Source organism: Ailuropoda melanoleuca, chromosome 8 (assembly GCF_002007445.2).
Source record: "Ailuropoda melanoleuca isolate Jingjing chromosome 8, ASM200744v2, whole genome shotgun sequence".
Taxonomy (NCBI): domain Eukaryota; kingdom Metazoa; phylum Chordata; class Mammalia; order Carnivora; family Ursidae; genus Ailuropoda; species Ailuropoda melanoleuca.
In genome coordinates this window covers 34,642,476-34,661,216 of record NC_048225.1, presented here as the reverse complement: position 1 = coordinate 34,661,216, position 18,741 = coordinate 34,642,476, and the positions used below count along the sequence as shown (strand labels likewise).

At 40.7% G+C, this 18,741-nt stretch overlaps 1 protein-coding gene across 2 annotated transcripts in view; it reads right to left on the bottom strand.

Annotated features, from left to right (window-relative positions):
- The window catches only part of MAML2 (mastermind like transcriptional coactivator 2), a 335,688-nt gene that overhangs the window by 256,103 nt on the left and 60,844 nt on the right, over window positions 1-18,741 (bottom strand). The window lies entirely within an intron of this gene.

Here is an 18,741-nt window from a genome sequence, read left to right as displayed (position 1 = left end):
GACCAGGCACCACCACTGACCAGCATCATTTACTGAGCAAACATCTGAGCCCAAGAATACAGTGGTCTAATCTGCTGAGCTTAGAACTGAAATTTAAAAGATTCTCTATATGCTTCATTCCTGCCACTATCAGGAGATTCTAAATCACCCATGAGCTGAGGCCCATTTGCCCAGGGCCTAAAAAAGATCATAACAATAATGAGAGGCCTAATGGGAGTCAGCCAGTGGGAATAACAGCAACATGGTCTACTCAGACTTTTGTTCCTTCCTATTTATTTAATTGGTTGAAATGCGTGTGTTTTTGCTTCAGGCAGATGTTGGTATCTTAGCCTTTTGTACAGGAAGCTGTAGAAGGAGGGAAGGATGACTGGTAGGAAATGGGAGGAGGGCTTGCTGGGTGGGAGCAAAGAATATTTTATGGGCCAAATGGCATTTTCTGTTGGCCCAGTGATTTTTTTTTTTTAAACTATTTGTAACTCTGTTCAGAACACTTTCAAAGGGTGAAAACAATCCCAATGACCTTATGGTCCAAATAATTGCAGTGTTGTTTTAAACTTGTATCTTGAAGTTCCCCCTTTATGTTACTCTACTTAACCACCACAGACTCTTCCTAACGGCTACCCACATGTCTTTTTAATTTTCTAAGAGGAGACCAGGCCCCTTCAAGATGTTCCACCAACTCAGCCCTGTTTCCCTCAGATGTTTCTCCTTTTTCTTCTTCTGAAAAGCATGTGTTGATAGACTACAGGGAATTAAGATTTATTTTTTAGACAGTGTTTTCCCCTGCAACTGTAAGTCAGCCTCACTCGGAAGGGGAGCCGGGGCAAATGATTCTAATGCACTTTGCTCCAACGCTTCCATCTCAATAACCGTTTAAAATGAAAACTGCGGAGAGTGAAGTGAAAAACTTGTCTCCATCTGGAAGCGTTTACACGCAGAGGTGTCTTTAACTTCAGTTGTTTGTCTAGAATTTCCATTTATAAACCGACTTGCCCTTCTCCTTTGGGTATGCCCAAGACAACTGTTTGCAAAATCCATTTTATGCAACAATCTAGAGGCTCCTTCAAACTCAATCAGGCTGGAAAGGCTGACCATGACTCATAAGATTCCCCCGACACACACAGAGAAGTCAGAAGTCAAGGAGAGAGCCAAACTCTGATGCCAAGGGGAGCTGCCAGCTTACCTGACAAGTCCGTGTATTGTCATCAAACCAGTTTCCTGCTTGGGAGACCTTGACTCCTCTCAGTAAAGGTGTCAGCACCTCTTTTCCTGAACAATTTCAATGTGAAGGACAGGGCCTCAGTCTGACACAAGGTGTCTTTAATCTTTTTATGGTTCAGTATAAAGGTGACTTGAAGAAAAAGCCTTTTAGGATGTGCTTTCAAGATCCTGACTTCGCATTTTTTTAAAAAAAAAAAACATAAGTCTGCCATGTTCGGAACATTCTTTTAAAGAAGCAGGGAGGAAGGGTCACTGGACATCCACAGGGAAAGATTATACAACAGAACACTCTAACCTAGGACACCTGTGCCACGTTCCTGTCAGCTGAGGACTCCCTGACATGCAGCTTCTGACTGCGGGAATGCCTGGGCCTGTGGTCACTCTGTGTGGTATGTGGGGAGAGAGCAGTAAAGTAACAAAGAGCTCAGAAGGATGGTGGTAGAAGAAAAGAAAAAAGAGTGGCAGACACTCTCTCACACCACCTTTTCTCAACCCCTTCTCCTTCGCCCATCCCTTCCTTCCACTTTGACCGCCAATGTGACACCTGCAGTTTGAGACCACGAGAATGAGGACAAGAGAATGACAGAGATACTGACCCTGAGCCTTGATATTATTGAATTACTAAACTAATACCAGCAATGACCTATCTCCAGAAACACAGTGATGTGAGGGGAAAAAAATCTCTATTTGTTTCAAACACTGTTAGTCATTTGTAGTCCCCCTCCCCCCAATTCCTAGTTGATTTGGCATGGGAGGCAGATCAAACAAGAAGCTATTTATTCTTAGAAAGCTTTTTTGGGGAGAGGGCAGTTTTGAAACACCCAAGCAAAACTGAATATCCTTCAGAAGGTAAGACTAATTTAGCATATCCTGGAGCCTCATAATTTATTTCCAGTTTTATTCCTGCAACAACTTAGCATCATTACTCAATCCACTGGTTCAAGACACTGATTTAAATGAAGGACAAGACATATCATACTGTCATAGCCATACAACTGCTTCTGTTAACTGTTTGCATTTATGTTTATATAAGTCTGTAACCTTATTTTTCTGTGTAAAGCAAAGGTATCAGCTAACAGGGAACTTGGCTCAGCCTCGGACCTCTCTATAATACTGAACTATTGTCAGAGAATGTTAAAAGAAATACAACATAATGAATGGGAAGAGCAAAATAACCTTGCTTCATGACTAGAGAGCTCTGTGAAATCGTACAAGTGACTTCAACACCCTGAGACTCACCTTGCTCCTCTGTGAAATGAAGAGCAGCATGAGGTCACTCCTTCAGCTTTATGTTCAAAAAAGTGTGATTGTCAGCAACCAAGTTACCTAATCAGGCAATTTTAGAATTCTTTTTGTCACCAACATGTTATATGTCGCATTTCCAATCTCTCACCATGAACAAAAAATTTAACATTTACATTTGAGAGGGTCAGTGTTCATAAAAACCAGTGGCATTCTCCTTCCTCCTGGCTCATTAGTCTCTATGTCAGTGTTTTCAAAAGGTGATCTGAAGTCCTTGCATCTTGCTGGTCCCACCCAAGGTCTACAGAACCGGAATATCTGGGGACGGAACCCAGAAATCCCCACTCTTCACAAGCATCCTGGAACATTGGGCATGCACTGAAGTTTGAGTACCACTGATCTGAAAGTAAGTGTCACTCAAACTGACACTTGAGCTTATTAAAGTTATATCAAGGGTCTTAAAGATAAAACAGAGTTCAGTCACAAATTCAGTTCTTTACTTTTTTTTTTTTTAAAGATTTTATTTATTTATTTGACAGAGAGAGAGACAGCCAGCGAGAGAGGGAACACAAGCAGGGGGAATGGGAGAGGAAGAAGCAGGCTCATAGCAGAGGAGCCTGATGTGGGGCTCGATCCCATAACGCCGGGATCACGCCCTGAGCCGAAGGCGGACGCTTAACCACTGTGCCATCCAGGCGCCCCAGTTCTTTACTTTTCTGAAGGCGCTGATTTAAAGTAACTTTTAGTGTATGCAGAGATGGATTTAACCTTCAATTAGCATGACTGACGCATAAATAAAATTCACAGAAATCAAGGTGAAAACACATCCCCCAGGATTTTGATTACTGCTCATTTTGCTTCCTCTTGTTTATCCCTGCTAGTCACCATTTGTTTTCATTGTTTTAAATTTAATCAATTTTTTCAACCTTATTTTAATGCTCTGTCTCACCTGTCACCCAAGAAATGACAAGTTTTTAGATCTACTAGTTGCAAGGGCCGTATTAGAATATCACCATCCTGGATATCACCATCCTGCATTTTCTGGCTTCTTTTCAATTCTGCCAGCCATTGATAAACCAAAGAATTTGTTTATTTTGCATCTATGTGCTTATTGATCTCTGTTTGGCTAGGTTTGATAGTAATCATTATACTCTTATCTGGTAGTAAACTGCTTCCCTAGGAGTTAAGAAAAAAAAAAAAGTTTAGGAATTTCTACTGTAGTTTCTGCATCTGATCGGGTTGAGTATACACAGTATTGTAATATCTACATGAACAATTTCCTTCTCGAGTACTTAATTCAGCCTCAGATAGTTGTACTGTTACTTCTTTAATCCGCTGGAATTTATTCAGCTTTTACTACCTGTCAGTAAAAATGGTCTCCAAAATACCGTGTCTAATGCAGGTATGTTTTAAATATACTTCCTATGGCTGTTAAAAGTAGGAACCAGATCCATAAGACATAACAACGTGGTTTGTTAATGTTTCAAAGCCAATAAGCCATTTAAAAGGTGAAATAAAACAAATCAAACTAAGCACACTGAATCCAAAAAAAAAGGTTAAAGCCATTATAATTCCAACAATTTAATAGCAATCTTAGTCATTGTTATTTCATCACAATATGTTCAGCATTTCTAAACTATTTCTCAATCAAAAAATGTTGGTGCATCTTGCAAAAAATCAAACTATTAGTGAATCATACACAGCACCTTAAAAGGAAGTCCGACGTCCATTGTGAAAGACGAGGGCCTCAGAGGGAGATGACCCTGCAATGCTGACATGCATTCACCCCAAGGGAGAGCTGAGATGCTTGAGAAGGAAAGGGAACGCAGAATGCGGTCCTGACCTTTGACCCCCCCCCCCAAGCACAAAGACTGTACTTTGTACTTTGTCTACTTGGGCTCTGCAGGTGTGGAGGGAGCCTGAGATGGCCACGGGAGCCTTTGAGTAGTCAGAGTAGTTGGTCTCATTAAAAGAGCACCCAATTTGGAGTCAAGAGAACCGAATATATGTCCGATGATCTTTCTTTATCAGTTCTATAACCCTGAACATGCCACAGTCTCCCTGAGCCTGTTCACGCCCTCATAAAATACATGTAACAAATACCTCCTTCTTGGGGGCTTTTGTGAGGAGAAATTGAATTACTCTGAAATAAGAGTTGTTTACAATGATCACTCATACAAGGACCAGGTCCCCTTAGGAGACCCTATACCCCGAGCCATGACCAAGCACGTCTGAGGGTCTCCTGCCCGAGCTGCCACATTTGCCTCAGCAACTGTTCATCCCGAGGTAAACTGGCTGCAGGTTCCATGCCTGGTCCCCAGCCTCAGTACAGTCCCCTCACAAACCAAGATGTTGAAGAATTGGTGACAGGGCACAAAGCCCATCATTCCTACCCCTACCTCAGTTCACTCTCTGGAAACTCTGACGCTTGCATGCTACTGGAGTAAAAAAAAATGACCTCCCAACCAATACCTACCTCTGCAGGAATGTGCAGTGGAACAGACTAAGGCAAAAATAAGTCATTCGAACACAATATGCAACAGTGTGTACAAATATGCTTGATGGCTGAACTTGAGTTCTTTCTGATTGTTAACATGTCCCGTTCTTTTGTGCCACCCACACAAAAATGTGTTCTATTAGGAGTCAGGTTCTATTCCTGACCCGCTTAGTCACACTGGGCAAGCCGTTTTAATTTCCCTCAGCTTTATTTTCTCCGTCTTGGAATCTCTCCTCATCTACTCTACCTTCCTGAAGTTTCAAGTTATATCTTAAAAGCTAATAAAGGAGGGTCTGAGCATTATGCGTTAGAAAGCATTTCCGTGCAAAGCATTTCAGTCCATGCCAACAGAGAGAAAAGCAGGAGCCCTTTCTTGGCCTCGGTGCTGGGAAGAGGAGGGGAGAGTTAGTAGAGGGGCAGAAAGCGTGATGGAAAAACAATACCTTTTCCCCATGAATCACTCCTGCAAGTGGTGTAGTCTTTCAAGGGAATGACTAGATAGGGCTTTGGAGGTAGCTGCCCACTACTGAAGTCTGTGCAATGGAAGCCCCCGTTCAAGAGAAAAGGACCAGACAGCTCAGCAGGAAAGACTGTGTCCCTCCTCAGTCCGTATGCAGTTGGGCTTTAAGAAGATGACAGTCTCTAAAGAACAAAGACTGGTGTCATTCTGAGCTTCCCTGACAAAGTGAAATGGACCACATCTCTTTCTAATTAATTATATCTCAAAATAGTGTACAAGGTTCAAATGCTGACTTGACCTCAAGGATAGAAGCCAAATACTGATTGAGATATTAAACCTGGGTGTTCAGTGGCAGGTTGCACTTTTTCTACATTTCCTGGGTGACACTAGGCTTATACTCTTCTTTGGTTAGGGGTGTTCCAACGGACATGCCTCAGTGAACACCACACTTGTGAAGGTAAGAGTGAGGCCCCTCTGTGATGCAATCTTCAAGGCATATAAATTCAGAAATATTTGAGGTTTATTACACCATAATCTTCTCGAAAAGTAAATCTCCCATTCAGCATATCACATATTCTTTCACATAGTTGGTCCACACATAATTTTTAAGAGAATGAATGAATGGCCATGCAGCCTTCTGAGGAAAGGTGTAGCATTTCTTTCTTTTCTCTCCTTTTTTTCTTAAAGATTTTACTTATTTGAGAGAGCATGAGTAAGCATGAGCAGGGGAAAGAGGCAGAGGGAGAGAGAAAAGGAGAGGCAGGCTCCCCATTGAGCAGAAAGCCTGACGTGGGGCTTGATCCCACCACCTGGAAGGTGCTTAACCAACTGAGCCACCCAGGGGCCGCATTCCTAATGTACAGTTAGTATGTGCAGAAAACTGAGGAGAAACAGGCAGAAGATTTCTTTGTAGATATAACAGATTCATCAGCTACTTGGACTTTAAGGGAAAATACATGGTATTTAAAGAGAATGGTGGAACCAATGATGGCATCAGGGCTGAGCTGATCTCAAGCATAGAAAAGCATTCTAATGGAGAATGAGCTGGTTTAAATAAGTCCAAAAACAATAAAAAAATTATGTCTCCATTAAATGAAATTTCTGTCCCACATATTAAGATTGTGGCACAAAGAGACAAAGGAGAGGAAATATATGATTATATGTGCTTAATTCAGCCAACACAAACACTGCCTATCCATTTCAACACAATGTGGACTTGCTCAGTTTCCAGCTAGGAGAAAAAAAGAAAAAAGCATCAGAGAAAAAGAAAAAAAAAGAAAAAAAAAAAACCAAAAACGCTTTCTTAACAGTTCCTCCAAGGCAACAAGAAAGTGAAACTTAATTAAACAGGTGAAATGTAATTACCTACTGCTGACCGCAGTGGTGCTCCTTGGCGCTTGGTCTTCAAGGTGCGTTATTAACTGCCCTGTGCCGCCCGGAGGTAGGAACAGAACCTCCGCGCAGGGGTAACCATTGGCAGGCAGCAAGACCTGTTCTGTTCCCCCCTGCGGGGACTCATCCTTCAAGCGGCTGGTTTTAGCCAGGCACACTCCAGCCTGGGACTGTGAGTTGCACCTACCTCTGACGGGGCTGTCCCTCAAGCATGATGGGAGGTACTGGTGGAGAAGCCCAATCTTGGGGGTTGTTTGGTTTTGTTTTGTTTTGTTTTTACACCTCTCAGGGCCTCACTGTGCTTGCTCATTCAGGCCATTTGTTATTTTTATGCACTGTTTGCAACAACTCAGCCCTTTTTCCTATAGGAAGAGACTTTCAACCTGTGGCACGTGTTGAAACCATCTGAAATGTGATTTCATAGTGACTCTGGAAACATGGAGGCGGCTTTCTCTTACTGACAGGCACATACATCTAGAACTAGGAGGACACCACTCCTGCTCTCTAGGATTTCTGTAGTTATAATGAAAGTTGATGCCATGATGGTATCTGGATATCTTTATCTAATTTTCCATTTCCCCTTCTACCAGAGCAGCATTAAGCATACACCTTAAAAAGTCAGTAAATGTATTTTCTCCCTTACAGCTTCTAAGAAACAAACACTTGAAAAATCAAAAACTTGACTTTGGAGGAAGATTACCATGTAAATAAAGCAAATGATGGTCGCCTTGAATGAATGTGTATTTGGATTGGGCTAAATCTCTGAAAATTCAGAAACAGACATCAAAAAGTTAGGAATCAATACAATGTTGGCATCATAACCCACTTCATTCATGAACCATGCTAATGACTCAGCCATTTTATTGGAGCTGCTAATTAGAGGAATTCAAAGATGCACAAACCGTTTTCAGAAATTTGAAGTCACCTGTTATTGAAGATAATTAAGAAAAATCACTGGATGAATTTGTGGTGGGGATTTTGTAGCTCACGCTAGGTTTCCTTCCAGGTCTTTCCTGACGTAAGAGTCTACAATTGTGTGAATGTGGTGAGGCTGCTAGGACATCCAGGCACATGAATCATCATGTATGTATTTGCTTCAGCTCGCCGTTCAGCCTAAACGACTCTCTTATGCCATAAGCATGGCTGCTTCTAAAGGGACCAAGGTTAACGATCTCCTGTTTCTACTCACTTTGGCAGACCCTGGTAGATAAATGTAACCCACCAAGAAGCTCTTGTTTTTCTTCATGTTTGCCTGAAACGTATTCTTCATCTGGCTTCTAATCAGTTCTCCTCTTTCACTTACCTCTCCTAGTCTCCTTTTGGGGGTTCGTCCCTATCGCCTTGACCTTTGGATGTCAGGAGTCCCAGACCTCAGTCCACAGACCTCTCATTGAGCCTCATAGCTTTAAATATTGTCTTGGATTCTAGTCACTGACAACTGTCAAATTTGTATCTCTAACCCAGACATCTCCAAGCTCATACATCCAAACGATATCTCTTCTTAGATGTCTAAGATTTAACATGTCCAAAACTGAGCTCCTAATCTTTTCCCTAAAACTTGATCTTTCATAATGTCTCCTGGTAAACAGTGCCCCATCCTTCTAGTTGCTCCAGTGAAAGGAGTTGGCATCATTTTTTAAGATTTTATTTTTTAAGTAGTCTCTGCACCCAATGTGGGGCTTGAACCCACAATCCCGAGATCAAGAGTCACATGCTCCACTGCCTGAGCCAGTGAGGCGCCCCATGACTTGGCACCATAGCTGATTCCTCCTTCCCACCTCATATCCAACCCATCAAAAGTGCAGTCGTCTCCACCAGGTATCCAGAATCCAACAAATAGCACCACTTCTGCCACTACCAGTCTTTTCCAAGACACCATCCTTTCTTATTTGGATTAATGTGAAAATCTCCTATACTATCTCCTTTTTCTGGCCTTTCTCTCTTCAGTCTTTTTAAAACACAAGACCCAGAACGATTCATTAAAACCAAAATCGGACTAACACTGACTTTGCTCTGCTTAACACTCCAATGAGTTCCCATCTCACGCAGAACAAAAGCAAAAGTCCTTATGATGGTCTACAAGGTCCTATGCAATCTGCTTCCTACTTCCTCTCCTAGACCTTGAATAACTGACTTGACATAAATTCCCATTTCTCTTTCCTCTGCTCATAGACATACTGACCACCTTGCCATTTATTCCTCGAACATGCAGGATGCTCCTGTCTCAGACCCTCTCCCCTTTGCGTTAGCCTGACTGGAATTCTCTTCTACCTGATATCTGCATGGCACTCTCCCAGACCACCATCAGGTCCTTGCTCAAATGCCACCTTCTCAGCGAGGCTTCTCTGACCTTTCTATTTAAAATTGACCCTATCTTTGCCTTATTTTTATTCTACAGCACTTGCCACCATCTAGCATTCTACTTATTTTACTTTTGTTTATTTTCTTTTTCCCCAATAGAATGTACGCTTCATGAGAGCAAGGATTTTTGTTTACAATGTGCCTACTACAGTGCCTGGCACATAGCAGGAGCTCAATGAATATTTGTTGAATGAGTTGATTGAGCCACCATCTAAATACTCTTGAGCTACACATCTAGATACAACCCTTCTCTTCCATATTAAAAGTCTTCCGTAATTTCACGAAAGGTATCCACCTTACATGGGTCAGGATTCTCAGACATTTTTAAAAATGTGCATGGTCAAGGTCAACCACTGGAACCAAAAGTTTTTTTAAAAAACGGGTCAGATTATGAACTGAAAGCAAAAAAAAAAAAACAAAACAAAACAACATCATGTATTTAAATACCTTTCTGGCAAAATCTTAGAAGAAGCCCACCAGATTTAGATACCGTGTACCTGGCTATGCTTTTGCAAAGACTGAAAACACAAGGAAGCTCTCTGGAAGTCAGCAAACAGCAGTATTTGGCCTTAAACTGATTTAACACACACAAAAATGGCACTGTGCCTTTGGAGACCTGGAATGCGGCATTACAGGTTTTCTCCAAAACAGCTTCATTTATTTAACATTACTCTGACCCTTTAACTTCTAACTTGCTACACAATTAAGCTATTTAAGCCTTCAACTTAGCTCTCTTTGTGCTGCAATCTGGGTGTAAGTGAAGGAAAAACAACCCTACACCTTACTGTTTTGCTGAAATTTGTTCTGTCCCATGAAGATGTTTGCATATGCAAATGTTAGCACCACATCTGATTAGCATAGCATTGTATCGCCGAGACTATTTCTATTTCACTCTTCCATTCAGTAAACATTTATTCAGCCTTTACTACGTGTATCAGGCATACAGAGGCAGGTATTGTTTTTCCCTTGCCTGTTTCAATGCAAAAAGTTGCTCTGTAGCGCTGATGGCAGGAAAGTTTGTTACCATAGAAACAAGAGGACAGTCACAATCAAACCTGGCATCAAGTTGCATTGAAAGTATGGTGCCGCTTTTGACAGCAATGAAAAACAATCTGAATGCCGTACTGTTTATAAATCAAGGTAATAATCTTGTCTCTCTTGCATGGCCTTTCTTACTTTCTCAAAGAGACTGTAAATGGTTTTGGAAGAATAGTTTATTTACCTCTTGAAAAGTTAAAAAGAAAAGTCCGACTTAGATTAAAAGGGACAGAATTAACTGGGTTTCATCAATATTTGTCTTGGGAAAAACTACGCTAGCCCAAAACAGCAATTTCATGCAAATGAATGTAATTTACTTTCATATATTTACACAAACGATTGTTAATTTTGGAAAGTATTTTACTTCTTTTGAAGCTTGCATCTCTACCCCTTTGTTTATTTTATTTATATTTTTTTCCTGTCTATTGCAAATTATTCTCCATCGTGCTAAAAAAGAAAAAGAAAAACAAACACTAGATTTAGGGGTAAAGATCTAAATTTGAGTCCAGGTTATTCTATGGAATAGCTCTGTGGGTTAGGGAAAGCTACTTTGCGACTGTGAGACTCTCTTTTCTCAGCTGCAAATTGGGGTGATACTCCTCCAGATTACACTGAGGTCTAAATAAGTCCTGGGCTGCCTGGTACATAAAAAGCAAGGAGCTCTCCAGTCGCTGTATTAAATCTGTGACATAAAGCCAGATGCTTGCTTTTGCCAGGCCTTCACCTCTCGTGTATAAAATGAAAAACTTCTTTTTTGTTTTAAAGATTTATTTATTTATTTGACAGAGAGAGAGAGACAGCCAGCGAGAGAGGGCACACAAGCAGGGGGAGTGGGAGAGGAAGAAGCAAGCTCCCAGCAGAGGAGCCTGACGTGGGGCTCGATCCCAGGACTCCAGGATCACGCCCTGAACTGAAGGCAGACACTTAACGACTGAGCCACCCAGGCGCCCCAAAATGAAAAACTTTTAATCTACTAAATTCTTAGCACTGTTGTGGGAGTCAAATCCTTATGTTTACATTTTTATACTATGTAATCCATGCTCATTATGAGACAGTATCATTCTATTGTCCTGTCTCCTTTCTTTGCTGCAATCTTTCTTGGTATTTTCATTGAGTCTCAGTTCTCTTTCTAAGCATTTCTCACTTTTTCCTCTACAGATCTCTTATAGTTCTCTCTACTACTGTTTTCCTGTTGTTAGACTTTTATTTCTCTGTTATTAACCATAAAATGTTAGTGCACTTCTTATATTTTTCCTTGTTCTTTATAATCATGTATATATTTCTATTGTGAATTTTTTAACATTTTATTTACTTATTTGAGAGAGAGGGGAGGAGCAGAGGGAGAGGAAGAAGGACAAGCAGACTCCCCGCTGAGCAGGGATCCTGACCACAGGGGCTCAATCCCAGGACCTGGGGATCATGACCTGAGTCGAAGGCAGATGCTTAACCAACTGAGCCATCCAAGTGCCCCTCTATTGTGAACTTTTTTTTAAAGTCAGAAATAGTAAATCAGGTCACCTATCAATGAAACATACTTTTAATGAAAAGGACAGCAAATGTGGAATTCCATGGGAAAAATTAAAACGTAATTTGAAACAGAAGCTGCAAAAGACCTATAGCTCATAAGCCTGTTCTTTTTTACATTTTTCTATTTTCAATTTGTTAGAAAGATACATTCTTCTTGTAAATATCCAAATAATACCAAAAAAAGAGTAAATATCACCTGCATCCAACCACCTAGAGATTACTATAAATATTTTGAACTGTCATTAATCTCATTGCACCTAAGCACATATATATTAGACATGCATAATTTCACATAAATGGGTTCATATTACACATGATATTCTGAAACCTGTTTTTTCATTTAATATCTTGTTGAGTTAATTCCATGTTCATGTTTATGTACTGTGTCCTAATTTATAATGACTGCATACTTTTCGATGTATAGATGCATTGAGATAATAGTCAATTCCCCATGGGTGGGCACTGAGGCTACTTCCCTTTTTTTAATTCTTATAAACAGTGCTGCAGAAAATAACTTTTACACCCCAAATCCCTTTAAAATAATGGCTAAAAACATAACTGATGAACCATTTCTTTTTTTTTTTTCTGTAAAGATTTTATTTATTCGACAGAGATAGAGACAGCCAGCGAGAGAGGGAACACAAGCAGGGGGAGTGGGAGAGGAAGAAGCAGGCTCATAGCGGAGGAGCCTGATGTGGGGCTCGATCCCATAACGCCAGGATCACGCCCTGAGCCAAAGGCAGACGCTTAACCGCTGTGCCACCCAGGCGCCCCTGATGAACCATTTCTTAAACACATTCTAACTTTTACATTTTCCTCTTTATTCAGAAATGAAGGAATTATTTTTTCTTGTTGTAGATATTTGGACCACAAAAGCAATGCCTTCATGGGAGGTTCAGTATTCGTTCGTTGTAAGGGCAACTTTCATGTGGGACACTGGGAGTGCAGAGACTGTGTTGCCTGACCTGATAATTTTCACTATTTTAAACATTCCTGCTATATAAATAGTGGCACTTACACAAAAATCTTTCCTTGTGCTACAAACCAGTGAAAATAAAGACTCTTTTCAGTTTTCACTCATCTAGCTTATGTCTGCTTTAACTACCTAGTGGGATTATAATTGGCAATATCTCCATATCATTAGTTCCTCACTATGGGTGAGACCTAAACTTTTTAACCCATACAGACCTCTAGAAATGTACACTCCTTCAGAAAGAGTATTTCACAATGACTAGAAAACGTCTAACATGGTGAACATGTTAAGAATTCATACTGTTCGAGCCAGGAGGATAGCAGGCAAATCGCAGTCTCACTGAGATACTCTGATATATCATGTCGATGGAAATAGGTACAGAATCTTCAGAAAAAGAAATGTGAAATAGTAGCAAAGCAGACCCCAATTTCTTGATCCATTTTCCATTTCAAGAGAAGGCAGTAACTGGGGGATAAATATAGTGTAAGAGATAATTTGTTGTTTTTTTTTTTTCCTCCCTCAAACCAATTCATTGTACTTAATGGGAGACTATGCATATTCTCGCTCCATCACTGATAACCGAACAGTCACAATGCCGTTTCTTAACCCCAAAGGATACTCTCTTTGCCTCCAGGGAGATGATAGCAAGAACAAGGTCTTCCTCTGTAGGTGCCCAATTTTTTTTTTTTTTTTTTTTTTAGCTTAATCCTGAACTCCAAAACAGCAATGTGACAGGGGGCCACGTTTAAGGAGTGAAATGTCCCTGTCTGTCCTTGAACAGAGCACCTCCAAAGCTGTTAGGGTCATGCCAACCTGGACTGATGTCCACAGTTCCAACCAAACAAGATTCCATACTGGAAACAGAAGGTAAAAACTAGCTTCTGGGCTCCATGTAGTTAAATTAACCCACGCACTTAAATGTCCATGTTTTTAAAACACCAATTAGGCTGAAGTGACTTGAGAAATGGCTACTAGCAAGTAGAAGAGGGGAAAAAAGAACATGGTTCCCTCCCCATTTCCACAATTACTTCCTCCCTTCTTTTCCATATAAGCAGATGACCTGGCTTTCCAGGCAAAAAAAAAAAAAGAAAAAAGCAAGCTTTTAATCCCTGCGCTGTGTAGTACACACCTAAATCTGGAGAGTACTGTGATAGATGTTGTTAAGATTGATTCATTCATCCAACTGATATTTATCAAGTGTTTCGCTCACATGTGGAAAGTACTATCTAAAGCAGGGTGCAGGCCTCCACACGCAAAACAGGGCCTATGCTTTGTAAAAACTCACAGGATGAGAGATAAGGCTGTATGATTCCAGGCAATACATTTTCAGTGTCACTTTAGGGCCACAAATCAGTGTAAAGAAGCAAGGAATCACTCCTGGAAAGTGTGGGGAGAAAGCATTGGAGAGAAGTGTGCCATTTTTACCTTCCAGATAATGTAGCAAACTCAAGACTAATGCATCTAAAATAATTTTAAATAGATTAAAAGGTATCTTAGCAGAATTAAGTCTTGGAAGTACTAATCTGGTATTCTGAAAAAGTTAATTAGGTAAACAAAATAAATGGCCTGGCATACAGTAGGTGCTCTACAAATGCTAATATCCTTCTGTAGGGTTTTTTGTTTTTATTTTCCTTTTTGTTTTTAATTCCCAGGGCAGTAGTCCCCACACTAGAGTGACCATCAGGATCACCTGGAGGGCTTATTAAAACAGAGCGATGAACTCCACGCTCAGTTCCCAATTCAGAAGGTCTGGAGTGGGTCCAAAATTTGCACGTGCGACGAGTTTCCAGGTGGTGCTGGCACTGCTGTTCTGGGGACTACACTTCTGAGAACCACAGCCCTAGGGAAGAGCTTAGGTGCTATACGAATTTGATTCTGTGATCTCCTTCCATATCAGAGATAAGTCTCAACTTTTAAATTGTACTTTTCTTCTTCTTATGTCTTAAAGGAAAGGGGAAATAAAAGTAACACCACTTTATATAGACCTGACCTTTTGGTAAGCCTGGGCAACAACTTCCCATGTGGAGTAAATTAATCGCTTTCATGCATGCTTTGTGCTCTGGAAAAAAGTAAAACAGACTCTGTTCAACATTTTCTAAATGCTGCTACTTTTGTTGTTGTCATTGTGTTAAGCACCTCAGAACGGGTCTCTGCTCTGGAGGTGCTTATAGTGTGGACAGCCCAGCCAAGCAGTCATTCAAGTTCAATGTGCTGAGTGCTATGATGGATTACGATAAAACGTTATTACCCAATGAGTATTAAGAGGGGGTGAAAGAGGAATCAACTCAGGCTGGTGAGGTGGGGAGGAGGTGGATCACAAAGGCTTTCCTGATAAGATGATCCACGAGTCACTGAGTAGTGAAGGATGAATAGCAGTTTTAAAAACAGAAATCGGAAGGGAGTTCCAGGCTGAAGGAACAGCATAGCACCATCGAATGCATTTTGTCTTTCTAGGGCTGCCAACAGTTTTGTTCAGTGACACCCTATCACAAAGGTCTTTGTGTGCTTTGCTAATGAATTTGAACCTATGGTAAACATAAGAACATTTCAGAAAGATCTTTCTGGCAGCTGCATATTGGAGGGATTAGCCTGTAGCCTGGGTAAGTGATTGGGATATTTTTATAGGAAAAAAAAGTGAGAAAATGTGGGATCTGGAAAAACTAACATTGTGGCAGTGGGGATAAACGGGAAAAGAGGACTAGGAGAGAGAGGACAGAAGCAGGCCGTATAGGAAGGGGGTCATTATAACAACTGAGAAGTGATTGAGAGGGTGGAATCCACTAGAACTCCTGTATTTCTGGCTGAGATGAAAGACCATCATTTACTGACATAAAGAATATAGGAGAAAGAGCAGATCTGGAGGGGTAACTTCAGTTTAGGACATTGAAATTGACATGACTGTGTGTCATCCAAGTAGACATAGCCATTACACAGCTGAATATATGGGCGCAGAGCACAGGAAGAAGGTCATAAAACCCTGGTTCTTACACGGGGTCACCCAGGAGAGTGCACAGAGTGAGAAGATCCATTACAAAGCTGGTTATGGATCATATTTTCATTATAGGGAGAGAGGCAATATCAGGAGGGTCTCCCCATCACTGGGATGGTCATTTGCAATGTGCAGTGCATAAACTCCCATCTGTCCTTATTATGACCTTTTGTTCATTTCTACACTCAGTACACAGAAGAACAAGAAAATATTCTATGTCAAAGTCCCTTTGCAAACTACAAAGCACTGTATAAAATGTAAGGGAAGACACAAGGAAAGAAGAAAGGTGACAACTGACAAGCTTCTCGGGGCTTAGACAAAAACTAGGGTACTGAATTTAGTTCTCTTGGTCCTCAGTCAATCAGACATCCTCCATTACCCTTGTACATTTTTCATGAAAGCTTGGTTTTCCTTTTATGGGAGTGCCAGACCTGTGGCTCACCTGTATCTTTGCTGACCTCCCGGTTCAGCCGATCTAGAACTGGCAGCATGAATTACTGCAGAACTCTAAAGCCATCCTGCTGAGAGAGTAGCAGCTGTCTCATGTACCTCTCCGTGCAGACAAGGATGTGTTGTAACTCACAGCATGTCTGTGTCCCTGGAGGAACTAGGCACTTTATAATGGGGGATTTCTGCATCTCAAAAAAAAAAAAAAAAAAAAAAAAAGGCNAAAAATAATATATTATTTGTGCTGTTTTACCCTGGGATCAGTTCAAGACTAAATGAACCTGTCATGTGTAATGTATATTTATAAATAGATCCATATAGAGATAGAGCTCTACACGGCCATTAACAGACCCACACAATCATTCTTTCATTCCAGGTGTGAACTGTCGAGCTATTTCACCCAGTTCAGACATAGGCTGTGAGCTTTCAAACTAATTTTGGAAAGAAGACACTGCATATTGGTACGTAGAGTAAAAAGAAAACAGAAAAATTAGTATGCATGCCAGTTTAACTGGTCTATTTCTCATGGAAAGGGGGCAATAGTCTACAATTATTTAATTTTTTTAAACAAGACTTTAAAAGCAAGCAACAGGGGCTCCTGGGTGTCTCAGTCAGTTAAGCGTCTGATTCTTGATTTTGGCTAGGGCTTGATCTCCAGGTAGTGAGTTTGAGCCCCGAGTTGGGGCTTTAACTAATTAATTAATTAAAATGAATGAATAAATAACTTAAATAAATGGGTGATTTAAATAAATGAATGAATGAATGAATGAATGAATAAAAGCAGGCAATGAATAGCCAGTAATTTTCTCACCTAAACTCAGAGTAATTTAGTCCTTGCCAAGTGAAAACCTACAAATCTTGAAACTGCTATTGAATCCTTTCTTTCTCCCGACCTGTACAATGCCCAGATTCATTTCTATTTTTCTTCTGTTTTTACTCTTCTGGTTGCTTTGTTCCACTTGTGTATCCTCTATTTTTCATCTTCTTCCTAGGAAGTCAGGGATGATTTCAGGGAATTATGGAAATTTGCAGTTGAAAGGGATCTGAGTACATTAGCAATATTCCAGACAGACGGTCAAGCGGGCCTGGGCTTGAACCCTCCTTGTGACAGAGGATTCAGCATGGCACACCAAGCTATTTCCTTACTTACAGATCACCATACAATGCCCAGGGTACTGCTCTATTTGCAACACAATCCGGAACATTATATTGGGTCATAATGGTTAGTAGTAGCTAAATGTCCTTTCCCTCTGGTGTAATCTAATATGTTACTTGGTTAATTGATCTACATAATACCATTCTGTGGTATAAACCTCTCTTATTTAGCACATACATTTCCCAGTCTCAACTGTGAGCTCCCAGTGGGGTAGGTACTTTATCTTTACTTCTGTAACCCCTATACCTAGCACACATTGTAAGAACTTGGTACACCAATTTACTTCTTAGATGAAGGAACCAAAGTTTGCAATGGTAGTTCCAAATGTGAGTACATTATTTAAGAAACAATGACATTAAAATCAAAATTAATTATACTTACTATGTGCAGCTTTTCAAATCATGCACGCTTATGAGTTTTGTTTTAAAATGAATTCCAAAATTGAACATTTAATGTGGATATCACTGGGAGTATTATTCAAAAATATTTAACAACCCAAAAGAAGATGTTGGGATCCAGAGCTCCCAGAAGTCGCCACGTGAGGACGATTACAGGGAAGTGTCAGGCAACAGAGGACAGTCTCCCCCCACCCCGGGGTTAGGGTTGGGGGAGAGCAGGTGGTGTATGAGACACTGAGCATTTGTCCAGAGAATGCTAGTGTTGCTGTCAGGGTGTGTATTTCTGCCAGGCTCCAGATCTATTCTGCCTGGAAGCAAGCAGGGAGCTACAGAGGGCTGGCTAGGGTAGACCCCAGTGGTATCCACCCAGGGTTCCCTAGGTTCTGGAATCACATGGTGGTGGGAAGCACCAGTTAGGAGAAAAGGAGCAACGGTTTTTACCCATGTTGATCAACTGACTTAGCAACCCTGGTTACCAAAAATGTTAAAATCTGCCTTCGATGTTTTGGAATATCATTAAGCTTTGCAGTGAAGCAGAGTAGATCCCCAGTTTAAGGCCTTTTGATCTGAACAAACTACCACCACAACAAAACAAATCAGAATTTAAAAGAAAAAAATGGTTGCGTATGTATTTGGGATGGGGAGGGACCATTATGAAGGTAATCTTTGCTGTGGAAGAGGAGTCGCAGCAGAATTCTTTTAACTCAAGCCATTGGAATGGGTTTAAATTCTTTTTCAATCTGAAAATTGGTTTCATATACAACTTTTCAAGGATGCATCTCCTAGGCAGAACAAGGTATACTGATGTACACCCACACAGACCAGGCCAGGCCAGGTTTTCAAAATCAAAGCAGAGTTGAAGCTTGCACCCAGTTTCCTGATTTTTTTACTTTTTCTGTTTTTAAAGCCCCTTCTGTTTAAATTACTCTATGTTAATTAATGTTAAATTAGAAATGCACTTTTGCCTGAAATATTCAACTCAAATATTTAGGAAAAAGTGAGTCTTCTTGGTTCAAATAAGGCAGAAAATTCTGCTTTGA